The sequence below is a fragment of the Dendropsophus ebraccatus genome, chromosome 9, assembly GCF_027789765.1.
Source record: "Dendropsophus ebraccatus isolate aDenEbr1 chromosome 9, aDenEbr1.pat, whole genome shotgun sequence".
Classification (NCBI taxonomy): Eukaryota; Metazoa; Chordata; class Amphibia; order Anura; family Hylidae; genus Dendropsophus; species Dendropsophus ebraccatus.
The window spans coordinates 82,070,522-82,094,946 of record NC_091462.1 but is presented as its reverse complement, the minus strand read 5'-3'; the positions used below and the strand labels follow the sequence as shown (position 1 = coordinate 82,094,946).

Sequence of the window (24,425 nt, the reverse complement as noted above, 5' to 3'; positions counted from 1 at the left end):
GATGCATACAATATGCAGACTATTAAGCACATAATAGCACATAGTTTCCTAGGTCAAACTGTAAAAGCTATGTTACCTTGGCAAATAAACTGAATTTTCTTATGTGAACTGTTGTTTTCAATGCATTCAAATCCCTGTGGAAGATTTTTTTTCTCTGTGTTTATGACTAATACTTGGCTCTTGCGCAACTTTATCAACTTATCAGTTCATATTTATTCAATATGAGAAAAATCTTGCACTCAAATTATAGATGAGATTAAAACAATAGGATGAATTTGCAAAGAAATAGGCTTAGATGGAATGGATGTGCATTTTATCAGCAGTCTAGGGACTACTTTGTAAAATTTACATGAACTTTTCAATTTCCCAGCGAAACGATAACTTTTTCTGCCGATTAACTTTTAGAGATATATTTCAAAATTGTCAAAGAAAGAAACTTTAAAAGAAATACTGTCATTTTTATCTTACTATTTGTCCCGAGGCATTTACAACAGTTACCTGTCAAACTTGTATTACCCATATTGCTTCCTCTACTAGTGTGAGGAATTCAAGTAATCAGGGAAATGTCTTTAAGAATTTGATATATTCCTGTTACCTGAAATATGCACTCCTACTGTTAAAGGGAAAGTATTACAAGGGAAAGTGATGAAGTGCACCCCTCTTCTCCAGAGACAGTGACAGGGTAACATAATTTGGGAATCTTGCCTAAAGGTCCTCATACACTTTATACTTTTGTTGGTTGTACCCGCCAGAAAAAAAGGGTTGGGCATGATGGAAAAATTCTGCCCCACCCTTTTGTTCTCAGAGAGATAAGCCGCAGCTAGAGTGGTCGGGCTTCCCTCTCCCCATAGAGAACACTGGAGCGCATGGTTACGCTGAACGTTTCTGTACATGGGAGGGACAGGGAGAGGATGGGAGAGATAACTGATGGACATCAGTTATTGAAGGTGTATGGCCACCTTTATTTAGGATCCCAGCTGTACCATAAAGTTGTCAATATGCTCACAATAGACATTTATTTCTACTTTCTACAGGACGAGTAATACATATCGTATCAGTGAGGAACCTCCACCAATGACTAAAATGAGGGTCTTAAACCCCTAGCTCAAGTACAGTAAAAATGAAGTTTAAATGGAGCATGTGCAGAGCTGCTCACAGCTGCGTACACTAGCCCCATCCAGTCTTATTAAATGAGTAATATAACTAATGATGTAGTAGCCAGTGTGAAAACTAAGAAAAAAAGCAGTGCCTTTATGTGACCAAAAAGGAAAAACAGCCAACAATGAGATAATCCCAGCAGGACTCCAAAAATGTAGTATTAAAGCAAAGGTGTTTATTACATCCAAGGCAAAAACTGCAGTGTTTTAACCCCTCAATGGGGTATTTTTCAAGCAGTGCTTTAGGAAAGACCCCAGTGAAAACTAAGATATTCTAAAATATTTTTTATATGCATTGTCACTGAAGAATTTATAAAAAGAAAAAATAATACTTAAAACAATAGTAATTATAAAAAGATGTAGAAAACATGGAAGTAGTTAAACTTGTAGTGCACAAGTTAAATAACCATCTGCAATGGTCTGGCTGGTAAATATCTAGCCATATTGGGAGATTTATCAAACATGGTGTAAAGTGAAACTGGCTCAGTTGCCCCTAGCAACCAATCAGATTCCACTTTTTATTCCTCACAGACTCTTTGGAAAATGAAAGGTGAAATCTGATTGGTTGCTAGGGGCCACTAAGTCAGTTTCACTTTACACCAGTTTGATAAATCTCCCCCATCTATATCATAAAAATTAAAGTCTGTCTGTCTGTCTGTCTGTCCCATATAGACTTCCAAATGCCTGAACCGTTTGACCCTAAATTTGGCCCACAGATACATTGGGTGCCCGGGAAGGTTAGAGCGAAGGTCCCGTCCTTGCCAGATGTACAGGAGGGGAGGGGGAGGGGGAAGAGCGCCCCATAGAGATGAATGGGAAAATCTCCACACTGCACACACAGGTGATATAATCAGCTGCAGCTCTGCCCACCAGAATCGGCAGTTGGAAACCATAGCAACCAATAGGGTTACTACTTTCATTTTCACAGGGAGCTGGAATCTGATTGGTTGCTAGGGCGGCTGCCTCACAACAGATCCACAGAAATAAATACAGTAAGGGTCCGTTCACACGTACAGGATCTGCAGCAGATCCGCAGCAAATTTGATGGCCCAGAGTTACTTTGCATTGAATCTGCAGCTTCAAATCTGCTGCAGATCCTGTACGTGTGAACGCACCCTAAGGGTACAAACACACTGGGCATAGCCCTGTACACCCTATGGGCAGACAAACTTGCAGCAGGATGGACATCCCGCTGCAAGTTTGTCAGCAGCCCGCCCCGTTAACCCCCCACCGCCAAAGTGTATACATCACCTGCTCCCCGCTCCGGCTTGCTTCGGGGCTCCCGGCATCTTCACGTCCCGCTCAGCCAATCAGTGCACTGTGGCGGGGCAACGCACTGACTGGCCGAGCGGGACGTGCCGGGAATCCCCGAAGCAAGTTGGGGCGGGGACCATGTGATGTATACGCTGGGGTAAATGGGGCAGGCCTGCTGACAAACGTGCAGCGGCAGTATAGGGACTACCTGCAAGGGGGGTGTATAGAGTATGGGGGCTACCTGCAAGTGGGGGGAGTGTATGGAGTATGGGGGCTACCTGCAGGGATGGGGGGTGTATACAGAATGGGGGATACCTGCAGGGGTGGAGTGTATACAGTATAGGGACTACCTGCAAGGGCGAGCGAGTGTATAGAGTATGGGAGCTACCTGCAGGGGTGGGGGGTGTATACATTATGGGGGCTACCTGTGGGCAGGAGTGTATACAATATGGGGGCTACCTGCAGGGAGGGAGTGTATACAGTATAGGAGTACCTGCAAGAGGGGGGGGAGTGTATACAGTACGGGGGCTACCTGCAGGGGGGGGAAAGTATACAGTACTAGAAACTTTAAAACCTCATCTGTGTTGTCCTCACCAAGGATGAAAGGTAGTGCCTAAGAGGGAAAGATTATGATGCGGGATAGTGTATGCACTTATTATTATAAGCTGCAGGGTTTCTGCACACACACACCTATGGTCTGCAGTCAGCGGGGAAGGGGGGCGCAAACTTTACACTACAGGTATACAGGACCCCAGAACTATACACTACAGGTATACAGGACCTCCACCAACTATATACTACAGGTATACAGGACCCCCACTAACACTGTCAATGTTGTATATAACCTGGCTCAGTATAACACTACCAATGTTATACATAACCAGGCTGTATATAACACTGCTAATGTTGTACATAACCAGGCTGTATATAACACTGCCAATGTTGTATATAACCAGGCTCAGTATAACACTGTTAATGTTGTATATAACCAGGCCAATGTTGTATATAACCAGACTCAGCATAACACTGCCATGTTGCATATAACCAGGCTGTATATTACACTGTCAATGTTGTATATAACCAGGCTTTGTATACAATCTGATCACATGACATCTCAGTTTGGCTATTAAATATTTAGGATGTTTAAAGTTTTTAGTTTATTTCTAATGTGCATAAGCTACAATTTATATAAACAGTGCAGAACTGTCGGGGTATATAGCGTATAAAGGGGTATATAGGGCTCCTGGCGATTTCCCCTTAAACAAAAAAAAAAAAACAAGGGCATAGATTTGCCTCCTGGGCGACCTTGGAACAAATCTAATTAACACACTGACACGTTATACCCGGTCAGCGCCGGGTACATTTTCTAGTAGTGTATATATATATATATATATATATATATATATATATATATAGTTATAAACAGTGGTGCCTTGGATTTTTTTACCCCTTTTTTATTAAGACCATTCACTGTGCGGGAATATTATTATTTTATTTTAATAGACCAGACAATTAAGCACGTTACAGTATATAAAATGTGTATTTTATTATTTTCATATGTGTTTTATTTATAAAATAACATAGCAGGGATCAGTGTTATGTGCGATCTTCTGATAGAGCCTGTCTGTGGCAGACTCTATGAGAAGACTGAAAACCTGACTGCACGGAGGAAGGTAAGAGGCCCCCCCTGTCAGTCAGGCCATGTAATCAGGACCTCCCGCAGCGTGTCCTGATTGCTAAGTGACAGGAGCTGCTCCTGTCACTTATACTTAAATGCCTTGATCGCGGTGTTCAAGGAGTTAGTGGCGGACGATTGCGCCAGCCCGCCATTAAGGGTGAGGGCTCTCAGGAGCCAGTCCTCACCCGCTGTGAAGTGAGCACAGCTCCTAAGCTTGCTTCATAGGACAGCCCCCCGACAGGGCGTACATTTACACGTTTGCGCCAAGGCCCAGGCTGCGGGGGCATAAATGTACACACTGTGTCGCCAAGGGGTTAAGGCATGTCACTAAGGGCTGTTAAAAGAAGCTCAGGCAACATGGCAACCCCCATAACAATATACAAAAGATGAAATTAAGGAAAAAAAATTAAAGTCAGAAAACAAACAGATTAGAAAAAAAGAACATGTTTTAGTATCTGTCTCTATTCAGTTAAAGAAGACCCAGATGACACATTGCCTTTAACAGAGACAGGTAGAATCAACATACTAAATATATTGTAGATGCTTAAGAGCCAGAATATAAGTGATGTAGAAATTAAAGGAGAAGTCCGGCAAAATTTTTAATTGAAGTATTGTATTGCCCCCCAAAAGTTATACAAATCACTAATATACACTTATTACAGGAAATGCTTATAAAGTGCTTTTTTCCCTGCATCAAGGCTTCACTTCCTGGATAACATGGCGATGTCACGACCCGACTCCCAGAGCTGTGCGGGCTTTGGCTGCTGGAGAGGATGATGGCAGAGGGATGCTCAGTGTCCCTCCAGTGCCCTGTGTCCCTCTGCCAACATCCTCTCCAGCAGCCACAGCCCACACAGCTCTGGGAGTCGGGTCGGGACATTACCATGTTATCCAGGAAGTGAAGCCTTGATGCAGTAGTAAGTGCAGGGAAAAAAGCACTTTATGTGCATTTCCCATAATAAGTGTATATTGGTGACTTGTATAACTTTTGGGGGGCAATACAATACTTCAATAAAACATTTTGCCGGACTTCTCCTTTAAGGTTATGTTCACACCAGTTTAGGTCCCATTTCTCACAAGTTTTTGCAGACTTTTTGGCAGTATTTTTTTTTACTTTTTTTTTTTTTATAGCAAAAGCTATAGCCTAAAAATACTATTTTAATTTGGTATGACTGAAAAAAAGGTCCCTGCGTTTTTTTTAAAGCATTCTTACTTTCACTCTTACGTATGCCTCTTACAGACACATTGCTGTTTGAAAACTTACATATAGCAAGTTGAAGATAAAAGAAAAAGATGTCAGGGTTTCTTTAAAATAAGAAAGCAATACTCACCTGCCTCTGCTGTTTCCAATGACGAGTCCTCGCTGCTTCCTGGTGACGTCTACACACTGAAAATACCAGCTTATGCTCTTGAAGACAACAGCTTACTAATTATAGCGATTCTATGTGATCTCTAGCGTACAGTGTGGATAGTTCGGCTCCTGTTGAGCTTCTAGTTAAGTAGAGTTTTAGTATTTCTTTGTTTATTAAGTTTAGAGATCTTTTTCCGCACATTCCTATTGCTATACGATTTTCACCAACCTTTCTGACCACAATGTGCGAAAAAGTGGTGCAAGCATATATGGAGGAAAACACAGAAAAAGGAGTGGATGAATGATTGCAAATACAATCATTCCTTGATGGGGTTTTATTCAATGCCTTTGTATACATTGTTTATACTGGAAATGTACCTTACAACTTTTCTTAATACCCTATTTTGTTGTATGTATTTTTACCTGTGCAATGAGATGGTTAATAAAAAGTTATCTGATTAAAAAAAAAAGCTCTGCCAATCTCTGGCCAAATTGGCTAGCCACTAAGTCACTGATTGGCTGAGCAGGCATTTCCTGCATGTGGTGAAATCACCAGGAAGCAATAAACAGAGCAGACTGGGGCACAGCAGTGGTGGGGGATCGGGTAGGTATTTCCTTATTTTTTTTTATTTTTAAGCCACCCTGAGACTTTAAAATTTTGACTGCTATATCTGGACACCCTCTATAAAGTTATACCATAAGCTGCTAGATTGTTAGCTCTGGTTTATATTGTTTTTCTGACCTTTTTAAGATGTTTGCAACTAAAAGCTTCATGGGAAATATTACAACCTTCTGTATAGCGGGGACTAGGATATTAAATAAAAAGATAACCTGCAAGGATTCTGTTTGCATCTGCTCACCTTCTGTGCATCCAGAGTACAAGCTTCAGGCTCAACTGTGAGTGCGTACATATGACAGCTGTGACAGGATGTGTCATTGGTGTTTGGCAGGTGCCCATGTGTATGCAGTCTAAAGATAGGTACGTATGCAAAGTTATAATCAGTATGAAGTATGGTCGTTCCCCACTGTAGCCCTGCAAACAGGTCTGCTGACACTGGCTGATTGTGGTTGTAGTGTTGTAGCATTAGAGTACGAGTTCTAATATATATTGGAAACGTTTGAAAAAATGAGCATGAAACACTTCTCTATATCATTGACTTCTAGCCATTATTTTTAGCTATCATTATTATGCTACTGTTGTTGTTAGATCTTTCTAGCTTTAATAGACAACATATAGCTAATATACTACTTCAGTCTGTACAATAATTCCTTTTGGATGAGAAATTTCTATCCAGATTAACAGTAATGCACTTGAGATGGAAAGGAAGGAGAAGGATTTCTGTGCAGTGGGTAAGTTGACTCAGATAATGTGAAACAGAAGCAGGGAAGAGACACAGTATGATCAAAAGGAAACACTGGTGTTTCATTCTAATCTCTAAGATGAGCTGATACATTTTAATGTTCGGATGTGGTGAGGACTCTTTCAGCTTTTGTCTGCTTAAGTAACGTAAAAAATAGAGGATTATTCCGTGTACAACAAAAGCTCAGTTTTTCTGCCTATTGGATTTTCCTGCTATAGAATAATTTACAGTAAGTAACAGCATTTGTTCGACACTTTCTAAGACTGTATCTACTGTGTAGTTAATAAAAGTCAGCTATAGACTCTTCCCTGTCTAGAGCTTTTTTTTAAGTACAATTTATTAGTAACCATCTATGGGGCCCTACTGTCTTCATCATCTGCAGTATCAAATATAATGGAAACTCTCCTTACAAAGAGGATCATCGACCATCTAAAAAACTTGATGGACTCAAACCTGCATGGCTTAGTGGGGGCAGATCATGTCAAACTAATCTTCTTTGATTATATCACACAAGTGTTGGATGAAATAGAGTATTCCCAGAGTTCAGTTTATCATGGAAAATGATTTAGCCTTACTGATCAAAGCTATGGAAACTATAGATCAATGTTTTCAAATGGAGAATAATGTGCTTAGGGAGAAAAAATCCTCTCAAAATTCTATTTGCAATTCTGTGCTTGCTAGAATATATATATATATATATATATATATATATATATATATATATACACCACATCTGGAGGAATACTGTGTCCACAGTACCTACAATAAGATTTTGATGAATGAGAATGGGTCCAAAGACAGTGTAAGGTCTTAAAGGGGTTTTCCAAGAAAAAATAGGGGACAAGTAAAAGATCACAGGGGTCCGACCTCCATACCCCCGGTGATCTCCGTATCGGGCCACAGCTCCTTTGCTCAGAATAGAGACGCTGGTACGGCACATGACCTGCAGCTCCATTCATTCTCTATAGGTTTGGCGGAGAGAGCTGAGTACAGCATTTGGCTCTTTCCAACGGCTCCATAGGAATAAATAGAGCTGTGGGTCATGTGCCGTAGCTGCGTCTCTATTCAAAACCAAAGTAGTTGCGGGGCCATACTTATCAGGAAAGACTTAGCATATAATAGAGTCTGACTCCAGTAAATAATTAGATCGGGCAGCTGGACAGCCAGGGAATGAAGCGTGCTAAACCTGGCTATAAATGAGACCTGGTGTGGTCTTAACAATTGATGTCTAGGCAGCTGTCAAATGTTTGTACATAAACAGTTTTGATGACTGTCATGGATGGTGCAGTGGCCCAATCAGCACCCCTGCAATATAATCGCAGGGTGCTGACCAGCCATCACAGCAGCCTGACTGCCCTATTACACGGGACAATTATCATGCGAAAAACCGTTATATCGTTCAAATTTAAACGATAATTGTTCTGTGTAATTGCAGGCAATGATCAAAAAATCGTTCATATGTTGTTGATCATTGATTTAGATCTAAGCCTAAATTTATTCTTAATCTTTCGCTAATCGCTCGCTGTAATTCCACATTCGCTCGCTCAAGTTCCACATTTTTTCAATATCGTTCAGTGTAATTGTTCATTGTTTTGCTGGGATCAGAAGGAATAAACAATCATATTAACTATAGCAATAACCATCGTAGTAACGATTGTAACTAACAATTATCGTTCTGTGTAACATGGTGAACGATTTCAGGTTAACGATAAACAAGATCGTTTTTCGTTAGTCGTTAATCGTTAAAAATCGCTCCGTGTAATAGGACCCTGAGCCTTTGTTACGCCTCGGGGCCTGTTATGACTCCTGTCTGTTGTAGACTTTACCAGTAGAGCACTGATTTAATAAATGCACATGTATTGCATTAATCTATGTAAGATATTGCTTAAAATAGTCCCTGTGGCGGGCTAAATAGCAAAATCCACAATTGCTGATTTTTTGTCACATCACATTGCAGGAAAAATGGTCACATCATCACATGCAGTACCAACAAAAACTACAGATCACGGTGCAGAAAAAATGACCCCTTGTACAGCTCTGTAGGTGGAAAAATAAATTAGTTATAGGGGTCAGAATATAATACTTTTTCTTTTATATTTCTTTTATAGTAAAACAAAAACTACCCAAATGCGATACCAAATTTTTGTATTTGCTTTTTTTTTTAATTTTTGCTCTACAAATATTTATCCTTGCTTGTATGATCAATGAAAGTATACCAGTAACAAGTACCAAAAAATGAGCCCCCATACAGCTCTGTGCAAAAATAAAAAAAATATTGGACTTAAAAGGTGAAGGAAAAAAACATAAGTTGGAAATCTAAATCCTAAAAGGGTTAAAAGGGTAGTGCGGTGCTACACTTTATTCACTAAATAACAGACATAACACACATTACAAAGTTATAATGTGTGCCATTCACTTAAATAACACACATTACAAAGTTGTATAACTTTGTAATGTGTGTTAGTTAGTGAATAAATATGTAGCACCGCACTACCACTTTAAAGAACAGTCTGTATATAGCATGGATAAAATAAGGGTAATGGAGGATATGATTGAAAGATTTACATATGTTAAATAGAGATAAGCGAGTAGTGAAATATTTGAATTTTCGAATGTTGAGTAGACCCTAAGACTTGACTACTCGATTTTATATCGAATCCCATGCCTGGGTGTATCTAACACGCCAAAGTTGCAGTATTACGCCACTATCACAACCTCTATGTAAAGTGGAAAAAATACATGGAAACCTTCTTTCCTTTACAGTAGTATGGACAGAAAGCCACATTTTAAGTCAAAGAAATATTTTCATGCACCCCTTTAAATCATGTTGCCTATGACAACTACAGATGGCATAGATAAGGTGGAAATCACACAGCACCCACTGCTAACTGTCAGTGTGTGTGAGATGCGGTCAGACACGTCCTCTTTAACCCTTTGAGGACCAGGCCCAAAATGACCCAGTGGACCGCGCAAAATTTGATCTTTGATCTTTCGTTTTTCCCTCCTCCCCTTCTAAGAGCTCTAGCACTTTCAGTTTTCTATCTACAGGGCCATGTGAGGGCTTGTTTTTTATAGGAATAGTTGTACTTTGTAATGGTGTCTTTCATTTTACCATAACATGTATGACGGAACCCCAAAGTTATTATTTATGAAGATATAAATAGGTGAAATTGTAAAAAAGAATGCAATATGGTAACTTCTGGGGGGTTCCTGTGTCTACATAATGCACTATATGATACTATTATTCTATAGGTCAGCCCGAACACAACCATATACAGGTTTACACAGATTCTCTAATATTATATATTTTTTTTTTATGTAATCCTTTTTTTTTTGCAATTAATTATTAATAAAATGGGCCTATTGTGACGCTTATAACAGTTTTATTGTTTCACCTATGGGGCTGTATCAGATGTCATTTTTTTCCGCCATGATCTCTAGTTTTTAATAATACCAGATTTGTGACGATCGGACGTTTTGATCACTTTTTATTATTTTTTTATATATAATGTAACATAAAATAAGTAATCCGTGCACTTTTTTCCCTCTTTTCGTCTACGCTGTTCGCAATTACGTTGGTTATATTTTAATAGATCGGACAATTACGCATGCTACGGTATATTCAGTGGCGTAGCTACCATAGAGGCAAGGTAGGCAGTTGCTATGGGGCCCATGTAGGAGGGGGGCCCGGGGGAGGAGGTAAGAACGCATGTCCTCCTGCTTAACCCCTTATGTACTGCAGTGTGTAAGTGACCCAATGTTTACTTACATGCTACAACACAAAAAAGGGTTAACAAGCAGAAGACAGAGATCTCTGCTTCACTGCACTGATAACCTCTGTTCTCCAGCTGGGAAATGTGCAGAGGTCAGAGGTTATCAGTGCATGAGCAGTAAAGCATATATATATATATATTTATATATATATATATATATATGCGCAGTGCTTTGTGTTGTGCTTATGGGAGGGGGGCCCCTTACAAATTTTTGCTCGGGGGCCCGGGGAATCCTAGCTACGCCCCTGGGTATATTATATGTTTATTTATTTTTATATGTTTTATTTATATAATGGGAAAGGGGGGTGATTTGAACTTTTATTGGGGGAGGGGCTTTGGGATAGTGTAATAATGTTTTTTTTTTACTTTTTTTTTTACACATTTTAAGTCCCTTTTACATACACTTGTGTGATTATTCACACTGATCACTGCTATTATTGATCACTGCTAGCATTGATCAGTGTGATAAGCGATCTGCTCATTGAGCCTGCCTGTGCAGGCTCAGTGAGCAGATCGCCGTTCGGACCACACGGAGGCAGGTGAGAGACCTCCGGCGGTCAGTTTTAACCATGGGGACCCCCCGCAGTCACACTGCGGAGTCCCGATCGGTAAGTGACAGGGGACCCTGTCACTTACATTTAAACGCTGCATCCCCCTCCTCCTCCTCCCGGGCTCCGGCAGAAACACAGCACATTTAATTTCTATTTGAAGTTAGATGTGTAGTGCATCTCTCCAGCACCCCTGGCCGCCCTCCTCCCGCAGCATTCAGCTCCTCTCCTCCCCTGCGCAGCGCCGGAGCATGACGTCACCTGGACCGCACATCCAGCCAATTAGTACGGGGACGTGCTGTCTGGGTGAAGTCATGCCACGCCGGCGCTCAGGTAAGAGAACTCTCAGAGAGGGTGATGGTTGTGTGTGTGGGGGGGGTGGCTGGGCTGGGGGTGGTAGTTGTTTGGGGGGGGGGGGGCTGAAAGTGATAGTTGTATGTGTGTTGGGGGGGCTGGGGTTGATAATTATGTGTGTGGGGGGGCTGGGGGTGATAGTTGTGTGCGTGGAGGGGCGGGGGGTGGTAGTTGTGTGGGGGAGTGCTGCAGGTGGTAGTTGTGTGGGGGCTGTAGTTTGGGGGGCTGGGGGTGGTAGTTGTGTGGAGGACTGGGGGTGGTAGTTGGGTGGGGGTTGTAGTTGTGTGGAAGGCTGGGGGTGGTAGTTGTGCGGGGAGCTGGGGGTGGTAGTTTGGGGGGCTGTAGTTGGTGGGGAGCTGGGGGTGGTAGTTTGGGGGGCTGTAGTTGGTGGGGAGCTGGGGGTGTTAGTTGTGTGGGGGGCTTGGGGTGGTAGTTGGGTGGGGGCTGTAGTTGTGTGGAAGGCTGGGGGTGGTAGTTGTGCGGGGAGCTGGGGGTGGTAGTTGTGTGTGGGGGGCTGGTAGTTGTGTGGGAGGCTGGGGGTGGTAGTTGTGTGTGGGGGGCTGGTAGTTGTGTGGGAGGCTGGGGGTGGTAGTTGTTTGGGGGGCTGTAGTTGGGTGGGGAGCTGGGGGTGGTAGTTGTGTGGGGTCTGTAGTTGTGTGGGGGGCTGGGGTGGTAGTTTGGGGGTCTGTAGTTGGATGGGGAGCTGGGGTGGTAGTTGTGTAAGTGGCGAGGGGGGTTGGGTGTTGTGTGGAGGCATGGGAGGCTGAAGGAGCTTTATATTATCTTGGGGGGGGGGGGGAGGGGGCAAAAAAAGGTTTTGCACAGGGCGCCATTTACCCTAAGGCCCGCCCTGCCTATTTGCTGTTAGCCGGCTTAATAGCTGGATATCTTTAGATAAATGTGTTCCTTCTATAGATTTAGCCCTAACAAAGGCACTTTTCGATTACTGTGAAGGTCACATGGTTTAGCCAGCCAATGAATGTAGGTGATTTTTTTTCCCCCACTGCCTGTGTGCTCCTAGTGCCTGCACCTCCCCCCCCCCCCTGGATAGTTATTGGTTAAAAAAAACTCCAGGGAAGGTGGAGGGGGAATCAAATTTTTACTGTGGTTTTGATCAAATACTCGTTCGAAATCAAGTATTTCGAATAGTGTACTATTTGATTGATTACATTTCATTTTGCTGGAAAAATAGTAGATGTTTGGAATTTCAAATATATACTGTAACTATTCTAAGATAAAAAGGGATGACTAAATAGATTGTGCGGCCTTTTTCTGCCATCAGTCACATATGTTTTATTCAGACTTGTTTGCTTTCTGCTGGGGGGAGTCTTACACGCTTCCTAATATGCACTTGAATCATAAGCCAGGGCAAAGGGGAAGACCAGACCAATTATGTACAAGGAAGGCATGGGCTGCTGAGCAACTGCAATGATCTGCTGATATCTCTATTACAAAAGCTATAGGACATTTAATGAACATGCACCACATGCTCCTGTCTCTTGTTCCTTGATAATATTACTCAGGCTTTACAAAAAAAAAAAATAGATCCTATACTGAAAAGGTTTAGCCACTTGTGCCCTAGAAAGCAGCATCAGCTAGTAATTGTACAGGAGGCAGATTCACACACAATCTTATCTTTGATAAAATGAAGAGCCCTGCCTAGTGATTGGTGCCGCTCTCTAAAGTATGATTAAAAAGTCCCACTTCTGGAGCCTTATTATTTACAGCCGCATAGTATTCAGCTCAGTGTTATCACTTTTATTATCACTTCTAATTATAACCTGCCAACCATTATTTTTTTTCTGCAAATCAGTGTTAACATTGGTGTAATATTTCTTTTCATTCATCGTCAAGAGTTTGAGGAGTCTGTAAGAGAATATTCATGTTTTCTGAACTACAATACATTTAGTGACAGAATCAGCAATAAGTGGACTGAATGTACAGTTGTGTGGTTACAGATACCAACAGGTTTATATTAATTGGAATAGTTAAGTCAACTACTGAATTCCTACATTGACCACTGAGGTTCTTGGTCTATACAACCTTATATTTTAACTCTGTATATTATGGGATGTCTAAAATACAATATACTTGGTCCAAATAAATATCAAAACTATCTAAAAATGCAGCTTTTTTTTACACTGAAATATAAAAAAAAAAACTTAATTGACAATTAAGTTCTCATTGTCAATATAATGTATACCATCTACGCAGTGGGCCAGTGTCAGATTGTGTAGAGAATTAGTGAGTATACCTGTCATGATTGTGCCTGAAAAGGCATCAGTGCCACTCTCTGCGCTGAAGATTCGTCCTCTGCGCCAAAGACTGCGCTTTTGGCATTAAGTCCGTGCCTGGTTTTCTTCTGTTCTTTGCTTGTGTCTTCTGTGTTCCGGTCCATGTTTTCTCAGTTCTCCCTGCACTTTCCTTGCTGTGGTCTATTCACTAATTGTCTCTGCTGTGTTCTGATTGACAGGTCTCTTCACCTCTGGCTTTCTGTGATTCTCTTGTGTGTTTCTCCTGCCCTACCTATCAGCTTGGAGTCCGGGACTTCTGTTCCCTTATACACTCACCGGACACTTTATTAGGAACACCATGCTAGTAACGGGTTGGACCCCCTTTTGCCTTCAGAACTGCCTTAATTCTTCGTGGCATAGATTCAACAAGGTGCTGGAAGCATTCCTCAGAGATTTTGGTCCATATTGACATGATGGCATCACACAGTTGCGGCAGATTTGTCGGCTGCACATCCATGATGCGCATCTCCCGTTCCACCACATCCCAAAGATGCTCTATTGGATTGAGATCTGGTGACTGTGGAGGCCATTTGAGTACAGTGAACTCATTGTCATGTTCAAGAAACCAGTCTAAGATGATTCTCGCTTTATGACATGGCACATTATCCTGCTGAAAGTAGCCATCAGATGTTGGGTACATTGTGGTCATAAAGGGATGGACATGGTCAGCAACAATACTCAGGTAGGCTGTGGCGTTGCAACGATGCTCAATTGGTACCAAGGGGCCCAAAGAGTGCCAAGAAAATATTTCCCACACCATGACACCACCACCACCAGCCTGAACCGTTGATACAAGGCAGGATGGATCCATGCTTTTATGTTGTTGACGCCAAATTCTGACCCTACCATCCGAATGTCGCAGCAGAAATCGAGACTCATCAGACCAGGCAACGTTTTTCCAATCTTCTACTGTCCAATTTCGATGAGATTGTGCAAATTGTAGCCTCAGTTTCCTGTTCTTAGCTGAAAGGAGTGGCACCCGGTGTGGTCTTCTGCTGCTGTAGCCCATCTGCCTCAAAGTTGGAGGTACTGTGCGTTCAGAGATGCTCTTCTGCCTACCTTGGTTGTAACGGTTGGCTATTTGAGTCACTGTTGCCTTTCTATCAGCTCGAACCAGTCTGCCCATTCTCCTCTGACCTCTGGCATCAACAAGGCATTTCCGCCCACAGAACTGCCGCTCACTGGATGTTTTTTCTTTTTTGGACCATTCTCTGTAAACCCTAGAGATGGTTGTGCGTGAAAATCCCAGTAGATCAGCAGTTTCTGAAATACTCAGAGCAGCCCTTCTGGCACCAACAACCATGCCACGTTCAAAGGCCCTCAAATCACCTTTCTTCCCCATACTAATGCTCGGTTTGAACTGCAGGAGATTGTCTTGGCCATGTCTACATGCCTAAATGCACTGAGTTGCCGCCATGTGATTGGCTGATTAGAAATTAAGTGGTAACGTGCAGTTGGACAGGTGTACCTAATAAAGTGGCCGGTGAGTGTAGTTTGGTCTCTCCCTTCAGTCTGTGCTTTTGATAGTTTTGTGCAGCTTGTCTCTCAGCTAGATCCAGCCTTTTGTCATACAGTCTGTATTCCTAGTTTCCTTATCCCTTTGCTTGTTTCTTGCCTTTCTTTGTCTTTTGGTTCAGTGTACCTTGCTTAGCCTTAAGTTTACCTTGCTTAGTCCTCAGTGTTCCTTGCTCTGTCCTCAGTTCATCATGCTACTATCTCTGGCTTTTGTTGCTCTGTTTACCTTGTTGCATCTGTGGTTTTCGGCCTCCATTCGTTTGATCCTCCATTCCTTGCTACCTTCTTGGTCCTGTCCTTCTGTGTGTATTTGTGACTTTACCTTGTCTACTGTCATTGTACCTTGTTCGCCTGTACAGTGTCTTGTCTGTGTTTTGCACTTATTTGAGTGCAGGAAATGACGCCCAGTTGCGGACGGTCATTTAGGACCTGCACTGCAAGTAGGTAGCGACAGCGTGGGGGGAGTTAGCCATAGGGCCCACTTGTGTCCTGTGTCTCTTTGTTTCCTGGGCCCCTGACAATGCCCTTACCTTGGGTATGTAAGGACATGCCCTACTAAAAAGGAGAATGGTGACAACCAATCATCAATGTATACATATTTTGGAGAAATAATACAACACAGATTTCTTTGAAAATTTGCACCAGAATTGTTAATACTTACATATAAATGGTCACTAACCTTTTAATAATCAATAGTACTAGCAAATATAATAAATTCTTTAATATATAGTATTTCATTACATAAAATACCTCTTTCTTCACTGTCCGGGCTCCATTAATCCTCCTCTCTGCTTCGTAAATTTTTCAATTTATCTGCTAATTTTTTCCTCCGATAGATCTTCTCATTAAAGTATGAGGCTTTATGCTTTTTAGAGAAGGCTACAGAGAGTTGCGGTGGTAGCTACAGATATATGAATGTGGATGAAGTGATATGGAGGAAAAAAAATAAAAGATTTAGGGCGACATGTATCAAGAGGCGGTTTGTGTATTTTCAGCGGAAAGTGCCAATTTGCGTATTATTTTATTCGCAAATGGCCGTTTTGCGAATAAAATATTCACAAATCGCCACTTTCCGTCGGGTACGCCGGGAGGGGGCAAGACGGGGGGCGCGGACACATAGTCCGCGCGATTCATCATTTTTTAAACTGAAAGATACACCGAAAACCTACTTCGGGTGTAGGTTTTCGGCTGTGCGCACCGATGCGCACGGGATTTATGTAGAGGCAGTTCGCCTCTACATAAATCTCCGTAGCGCCGGAGATGCGGGGACATTTATAAGTCCGGCGTTAAAACCGTCGGACTTAATAAATGTCCCCCTTAGTGTACAAGTGTACCATGTCACTGCGGTGCTTGACTTACAATTACACTGTGCAGTACTACTCTATCATGTCCTCTATGCTGCTACTGCTCCTTCTGAAAGTTAAATAGAATGCACCACTATACACTACATGTAATCAGAAAACACATTTTGTTTTGCAAAAAAATTATTAAGTATCCACATAATGATTTATCAATGTAAATTCATAGCATAAGTAATCAAGGTATATAGATGTGAGCCCACACAATAACAGAAAACATATATGCCTTTTCCCCTACATCTACTATTTCTTTCACATACTAGTATATCTCACCAATGAAGGTCCATTGGGACTTAATCTTCCGGATTCTTAGGAACTTAAACCCCTATTACACCGGGCAACTGAGAGGAGCTGTCAGCGCTTGTTTGCTCCTCGTTCCACGCTCACTGCCGCCACTATTACATGCGTTGGCAGCAAGCTGGTAAGTGCAGAAGGGGCCGCTGGGAGCTGCCCAGGTGATTACTAGATTGTCCGGGCAGCCCATAGCAGATAGCAGCGGTCTGCTGCCACCGTTCCTATTCCACGGAGCGACGGCAGTCGATCGTTGATATATTAGTCATTTGTCTTTTAACATGTTGAAAGACAAACAACTGCAATGATCAGCCAACATTGTTTATGTCGGCTGATCATTGCCTTTTATTACACAAGACGATTATCGGCCGATAATAGTTTCGTGTAATAGGGCCTTTACTCTATACCTTGATTACTTATGCTTTGGATTTAGGCTCCATTTACACAGAAAGATTATCTGACAAAGATTTGAAGCCAAAGCCAGAAACAGACTATAAACAGAGATCAGGTCCTAAAGTAAAGACTGAGAATTCTCCTCTTTTCAAATCCATTCCTGACTTTGGCTTCAAATCTTTGGCAGATAATCTGTCAGATAATCTTTCTGTGTAAATGTACCCTTATGCTGGGTTTACACGAAACGATTATCGTGCAAATTTGCACGATAGCGATCTATTTCGAACGATAATTGTACGTGTAAACGCAGCGAACGATCGAACGACGAGCGAGAAATCGTTCATTTTGATCTTTTAATTTGTTTTTAAATTGTCTTTCGCAAAAAATTCGCCGATCGTTCCGTGTAAACAGTCGTTCACTGATTTTACCTATGTGCGAGATAGGCTTAAGCGATCGGAAAACAAATTTTCTGTACGATATATCGTTCTATCTAAACACTGATCGTTATAAAAGAAAAATCGTTACTTAGAAATCGTTAATCGTACGATCGGGCGAATTATCGCTCCGTGTAAACCCAGCATTACACTGATGAATCATTTGGATACTTCTTTGCACAACATAAAAATGGTGTTTTCTGATAACATGTAGTATATATCCCTTCGGTTGGCTTCTTCTGAAAGTCTGATATATGCAACAGGATCACTTTGTGTTTTCACATTATATTGGGGACATCTCATTAGCTAGTCTCCACCCACTAGATCAGGGATAACTGAAAATAAAGATGATGCCTGCAGAGGGAAAAATTTTACAAAAAATGCTATATAATGATAAGAAATAGTGCTATTCCTCATGTACATACACAACAGCGTATCCTAAAAAGGTACTCGGACATACAGGTACACTTTAAGATTTAGGAGAAAAGACAAATCCTTGCTAAAGGAAAGTGACCTGTATCCACTATTTCACCCTCATGTATCATATAAATATATATAAGGGTCATATATGAGTTATTTAATAATATTCAAAATACAGTCCGGTCAGGCATTATACAGTGCACCAAGTAATATGAAAAACATAAAGTATAATACCTGAGTTTTCGCTGATCACTCATACCTGCTGTTTCTAGCACATTCATTTACTTTACAAACCTCCCTGAGTTTTGAAAACATTTGAGGAAAGAATTCGAGATTTTTCAATAACAGAGATTTTAACCGTATTCTGCATAGCACAAAATGTGGTTCTCAATTGAATATTAAACTATAATTTAAACACAAGATCCTACTGTTCATAATTTAAGATGTCAGAGGACCATCTTGTTTAAATTACTGATTTCTTGGTTTCCATATTAGCCAAGGAATATATTCCACTCTACGTGCCTCTATATTCTGCGTACAGATCTTCTGAGTGCTGCGGTATCATTTCATCACATGTATATTAATATGTTCCACATTTGTTACTGTAGTTTTTTTTTCATGCATTCAAATTATTATAATTAATATTTTTTTCTTTTTTGGTTAAAAAGATTTATGAATTTGTAACATCCTACAGTAAGTGAAGCAGTCAGCTCTTCTACAAAATACTTAAAGGATTTTCCATTGTGACTGCTGTGCCTCTTGTTGCTTCTGGTTTACGCAGGCATATTGGTCCGTGGCCCCAACATCTCGCTGGCGCACGCAATTGGTCCCGCTGCTGCGCTCCTACAGGATGTTGTGAGTATGCCGGGGGGAGAGAAATAAGACACCCCCTGAAAATGACACATAGTGCCTCTTTGGGGGCAAAAATTAACATAAGGCACTGTCTTATTTTCGGGGTAGTCGTAGCAGAGTGGTGGTCAGTAGACAGCCACTATCTGAGGATTTTGCTATACCTCAGTGCTGTATAGGAGTATGAAGGCAGGTTCCCATGCTGTTAAAATGAAAGGTCATGCCCCCCTCAACATGTTTCGGCACTCTAGGTGTCTTTGTTAAGAGGCAGCGGGCACAATCACAAAGCAAGCTTGGCACCAGCTAAACCAAGATAATATTCCTGACTCGCCCTTAATATGGTATTTATGCACACATCTTCCATCACACATTTATCCCAGCTTGTGTATAATTTTAAACTATTTTAGAATCAATGTCCTTTATAATTAAAGGGGTTATCCAGTGCTACAAAAACATGGCCACTTTCTTCCAGAGACAGCACCACTCTTGTCTCCAGTTCAGGTGTGGTTTGCAATTAAGCTTTATTTACTTTAATGGAACCGGAGTTAAAAAACCTGCACCCAAACTGGAGACAAGAGTGGGGCTGTCTCTGGAAGAAAGTGGCCATGTTTTTGTAGCACTGGATAACCCCTTTAATCTTCATTGTTATCTCAAGGCAAAACATTGGGTATCAGTACCACTTGGTGTAGCAATCGCAGCATGTCAACCCAAGTTCTCCCACAGGTTTTCTTTTATACTTCCAAGGCACAACATCCCTAGAAAAGGCCGAACAAGAAAGAACCCCTGAGTCATGCTACAAGTTGTTAGGTGTGTTGCATTTTTTTATATAACTATATACATGCTTTTTAAGTTATTGTGTGAGTATAATAAAATTTAGCATTCTGAATAGAGATGAGCCAAAATACAGTTTTGCCAAGTTTGACTTTGTGAAACTGAACACTTGGCATTTGACTCCTGATGGCTGGAGAAGATGGATACAGCCCTAGGGTTACTTGGAAAACATGGATACAGCCATAGTTTCTAGTGCTGAACATTTGAGGCAATACTGTGCTGTTTGTATGGTCTTATTTTCTGTGAGAAATCAGGAGAAAATGCCCGTCCCCGCTGATGGACAGCCCAGTCAGTGACTAGAGTGGCATCCCATCCTAGTCTCTGACTGGCTCAGCAGAGGTTGCTCCCCAAGGGTGGTCCCAGTATGGGTAGCTGCTGAACCAGTTGATACTAGTGTGTGGCATCAGGTGGTCATATGAACAAATGGTCAAGTCAAGCTGCATTGGTTTAGGTCAGCAGTCTGGATCTCAAACAGGATAGACAGTAAAGTACAGGCAGAATTATAATGCAGGAAACAGGGTTGGGTCGGGATGTTCAGTATAACAGGATCAAGATAGCACACTGTTACAGAGAACACTAGGAACCAACAAAATTCAGGCACAGAATGTGGGGTGAATACTCCTTAAATAAAAAATGCAAAGCAGGGATACTTGGAGGAAGAATTATTAATGCACACCCTGCCCCTTTAAATATGTAGAAGAGAGCATGACTGGTCTATATAGGCCAAATGCAGGAGAACGGGGAACAGGGCACAGACTGGAGGCGAACAGAGTCCGAACCCTATATATACCTCTCTCCAAGAACGCCACAGCAGCCATGCGATCTTCCTGTATGGTAGGTATACACTTGTTATAACTGATTTTTATTAAATGTAATTATTAGGACCCTTTCACATGGCCAGGAAATGAGTGCCGATCAGCGCTCGTTTGCAGAGCCTTCATGAATTGCTTGTGCAGCCATTTAAATACTTTGTTAATGGCCGCACATCCCCTGTTTAGATGAAAGGATGTGTAGTCAATAACAATAATTTATACGGCCGCACAAAAGATGAATGAGCTGATGAACGAGTTTGCTCGTCCATCAGCTGATCACTCACTCTCTTACACAGGCCAATTATTGTGGAAATGAGCACTTGTAGGAAATTTCTGTGTATATTTTATCTGAATGTTGGTGTTAGAATGATATACAAGGATTGTGTGTGATAAGGTATATGTAAACTTTCTACGGTATCAGCCAGCCAACACCGCAGATGAATAACATTACAATTGTAAAACTGTTCTAGGAAGAAATAGCCCATTGGTAAATAGTCTCATCAAGAGAAGAGCATTTAGATAAAGAATATTCATTACAAGGAAACCAGAGCCTGTGAGCATATAGGCAGCGCACAGGGGGAAATGATAGCATTAGTTACAGGAGAAATGCAGAATTAAATCAAATAGTCCTGTATGCCAACAAACTATCGCACAGGACACATGCAAGGAAATTGCTTCTAAACCTGGTTAAACAAAAACACACTGTTCTGCTTCCAGCTGAAGCTGTTTTCTCGCTCCTGGAGCCAAATAAAGAGCAATTTCATTACTTGTGAAAGGTGCAGTCAATTTGTACTCAGTTTATAAGAGACGATGGCTACTTGGAGCAGAAAAATCTTTAGAACAGGGGCTGGATTCCAGTTTGTTGGCATGGTAAAATTTCACGTTGGTTTCACTTCTTCCTTCCTGAATAACCACATACTTTCTGCTCCGAAACCAACAATATCTTCCAGTAGTGCAGATCATTTCATCCATTTTTATAAAAAAAATTACCAGAGAGGAAAACTAGCAAATTTCATAGCTGTGCCTGATAATATTATTAGATGTTATTACTTGTTTTAGGGCTTCGAGAAGTAAAATATGTACAGTGGTGCCTTAGATTACGAGCATAATTCGTTTTGGGACCGTGCTTGTAATCCAAATCCACTCTTAAACCAAAGCAAATTTTCCCATAGGAAATCATTGAAATGCAGACAATTGGTTCCACAACCCAAAAGTAATGATTTAATATTCTGAATAACATGTAAAACAAATAAACAAACAATGAAAAACAGCTGAATATGTGATATTATAAGTTACTGTACAGTATAGCAATCAGCATGTGGAGTATAATGTATAGTAACTGCATAAACCTGAAAAACAGCAGCAGTTTGTAAATACAGGATGAAACTGCAGATCCCTATAATGCAGTAGCGTAGTACAACAGGCTAGAATAGAGAAGCAGGGCTGCTGTCAGAGGTCTGTGTGGTCACATGACAGCAATGGGGAAGGGGTGTGTGTTCAGCATGGACCAATCAGGACTGACAGACTGCAGGGAGCATTAAGGAATGAGCAGGGCAGATGTGGGCACAGTATAGCAGCACTCTCTGTCCAGGGAGAGAGGGGTTACAACTATGGAGTGATTACCCCCCACAGTCCTGTCCCCTGATGCAAGCCCCAGCCTGAAGTGGATCTGCTATGATTTGGAAGGTGAGGGAGACTTCCTGGGTCAGAGTACAGGGCTGTAGACCCCGCTATGCAGGCCTTGCCCCTCCCCCACTCGCGCTCCTACCCAGTACAGGGAGCTCTTAAACCAAAGCAATGCTCTTAAACCAAGTCACAATTTTGAAAAACTGTGAGCTCTTAAACCAAGTTACCACTGTATATGTATATAATGTAAGGCATCATACAGTTGGGGTGGGGGCAGTTTCCCCTTTCAGTTTATAAATTAGAACAGGGAACAAGGAAATATCACAAAGCATATTTTAAAGTTGTTAGCTCTGCTGAGATTTATTGGGAAACTACAACCCCCAGCATTTCCTGATACCCATTAGGCTGGGTTCACACTGCGTTTTTGCAATCCATTTTTTTCATGCTTTTTTCAAAAAACGGATGCATTTGTGTGCATCCGTTTTTTTTGACAGACACAAAAACGTTGCTGACACTCTTTTTTGTCTGTAAAAAAAAACGGATACATTAAACGTATGCTAAAAACGCAGTGTGGACCCAGCCTTACAGTTACAGTTTCATAAGAGCTGAAGAGCCACAGGTTGGGACCTACTCCTATAAGGTCTCATGTATGCGTGTACAACCTCCAAGTACAGAACTGTAATAAGGTACTCATAGAGTAACACAATACATTATGCCTCCCATTTCATATGGAATCCAACATAAAAATATTGTGGCATGCTTCCCTGGTCTCCATATTAGCGGTGGTGGAGGCTCACATACAACAATTTATTCATCAAGGTTTTTCAGGCCAAATGTAGAAGATCTTGGGGGGACAGGGGGTGTGGTTGTAAACTGGGGAACTCCTTTAATGTGTTTTTGAAAACTTCATTCTGGCACCTGAGAAGTTTTATCAATGGAGATTAGAACATCTCACTGATCACAGAAACAAAGGGGCAGAAGTGCTCAGCTAAGCTCTTCACCCCTTCTGTTGTTTATAAGTCTCCTTGGAGAGGCAGGCTTAGCAGTACATAGTCTCATACACAGTCCGTCAACCTATTCAGTGCTAACCCTGCCTCTCCAAGAAGATCCAAGCTTCACAGTTGAAGCTGTACAGGGATCAAACAAGCTGTTCTTTCCCTTGATTTCTGCAATCAAACGCCACTGATTACAACCTAGGTCTGTCACTTAAAGAGGATGTACCACCGTCACGGAGAAGTCGGTGCCACGGTCCGTTTTTCGGACTGCGGCCTAGTTCATTCTAAGGAAGCCGCGTCATACAGGGGAGGAAATTCCCTCCCACTGGGGGCGGCCCGGTCGCCTCCAGTGCTTGAGCACTGGGAACTGGGTGCACGGGAACCAGGCCGCGGTCCGAAAAAGGGGCCACGGCACCGGCTTCCCCGTGACGGCGCCGTTCGATCCGTGGGTTCAGCTTAAAGAGGATGTACCTGGTGGTACATCCTCTTTAAGATGCCTATCTACTTTTAATAACGGTTATCTCTCCGGTCTTCTCTATACACATGAACGTTTGGCATAGGCAAAAGTTTGTGTTTTCTATGGGGAGGGGTATGTCACCGCCAGACTACCCTAAGGACAACTTATCCATGCGATAAAAAAGGTTCAGGCATTGAAAATCCATCTATACCACCAGTGGCAGGTTCAGCCGACTTTAGTATAAAGTGCATGGGGCCTTATGACACATCAGATGTTTTCTGAAACAACCGATGAATTTAACCTTGTCGACCACTTTGTATGGTTGATGGGCAAGAACTATTTTTTGAAGACCTAGTCTGGAGAAACTGCTTATTTAAAAAAAAAAAAAAAAAGCTGTTATATTTTAGCTTAACACAAGGATGTCTTATTTCTCACAAATTGCTTACACAGCTCTGTATGTGAGGCATAAAACCGGAATGGATGAAATCTGACCACAACTAACATAAAAAAGGGGAATTATTGAGGATATTTAAAAAAAAAATGGCACAAGAAGGGTGTAATATTGTTTCTTTGCTCCCAATAACTTTTTTGCATGTGGTGGATGCTGAATTTAGCAATAAAAAAATAAATATATGCAGTGTAAAAATTTTAGGCAGGTGTGGAAAAACCTTCGA

General features: G+C 41.7%; 2 long non-coding RNA genes across 4 annotated transcripts in view; both read left to right on the top strand.

The window, feature by feature from the left end:
* LOC138801169 (uncharacterized) overlaps window positions 1-24,425 on the top strand; it is a 92,845-nt gene that overhangs the window by 19,462 nt on the left and 48,958 nt on the right. For 2 of the 3 annotated variants that reach the window (XR_011364573.1, XR_011364571.1), the window contains exon 3: window positions 5,330-5,873. The exons of the other annotated variant lie outside the window; for it this stretch is intronic. This is a non-coding gene — a long non-coding RNA (uncharacterized lncRNA). Of the gene's footprint in view, window positions 1-5,329; window positions 5,874-24,425 lie in introns of those variants that run through there. 3 annotated transcript variants of the gene reach the window in all.
* On the top strand, window positions 18,961-20,737 carry LOC138801171 (uncharacterized). The gene is made up of 3 exons (XR_011364574.1): window positions 18,961-19,036; window positions 19,775-19,837; window positions 20,559-20,737. It is a non-coding gene; the product is annotated as an uncharacterized lncRNA (long non-coding RNA).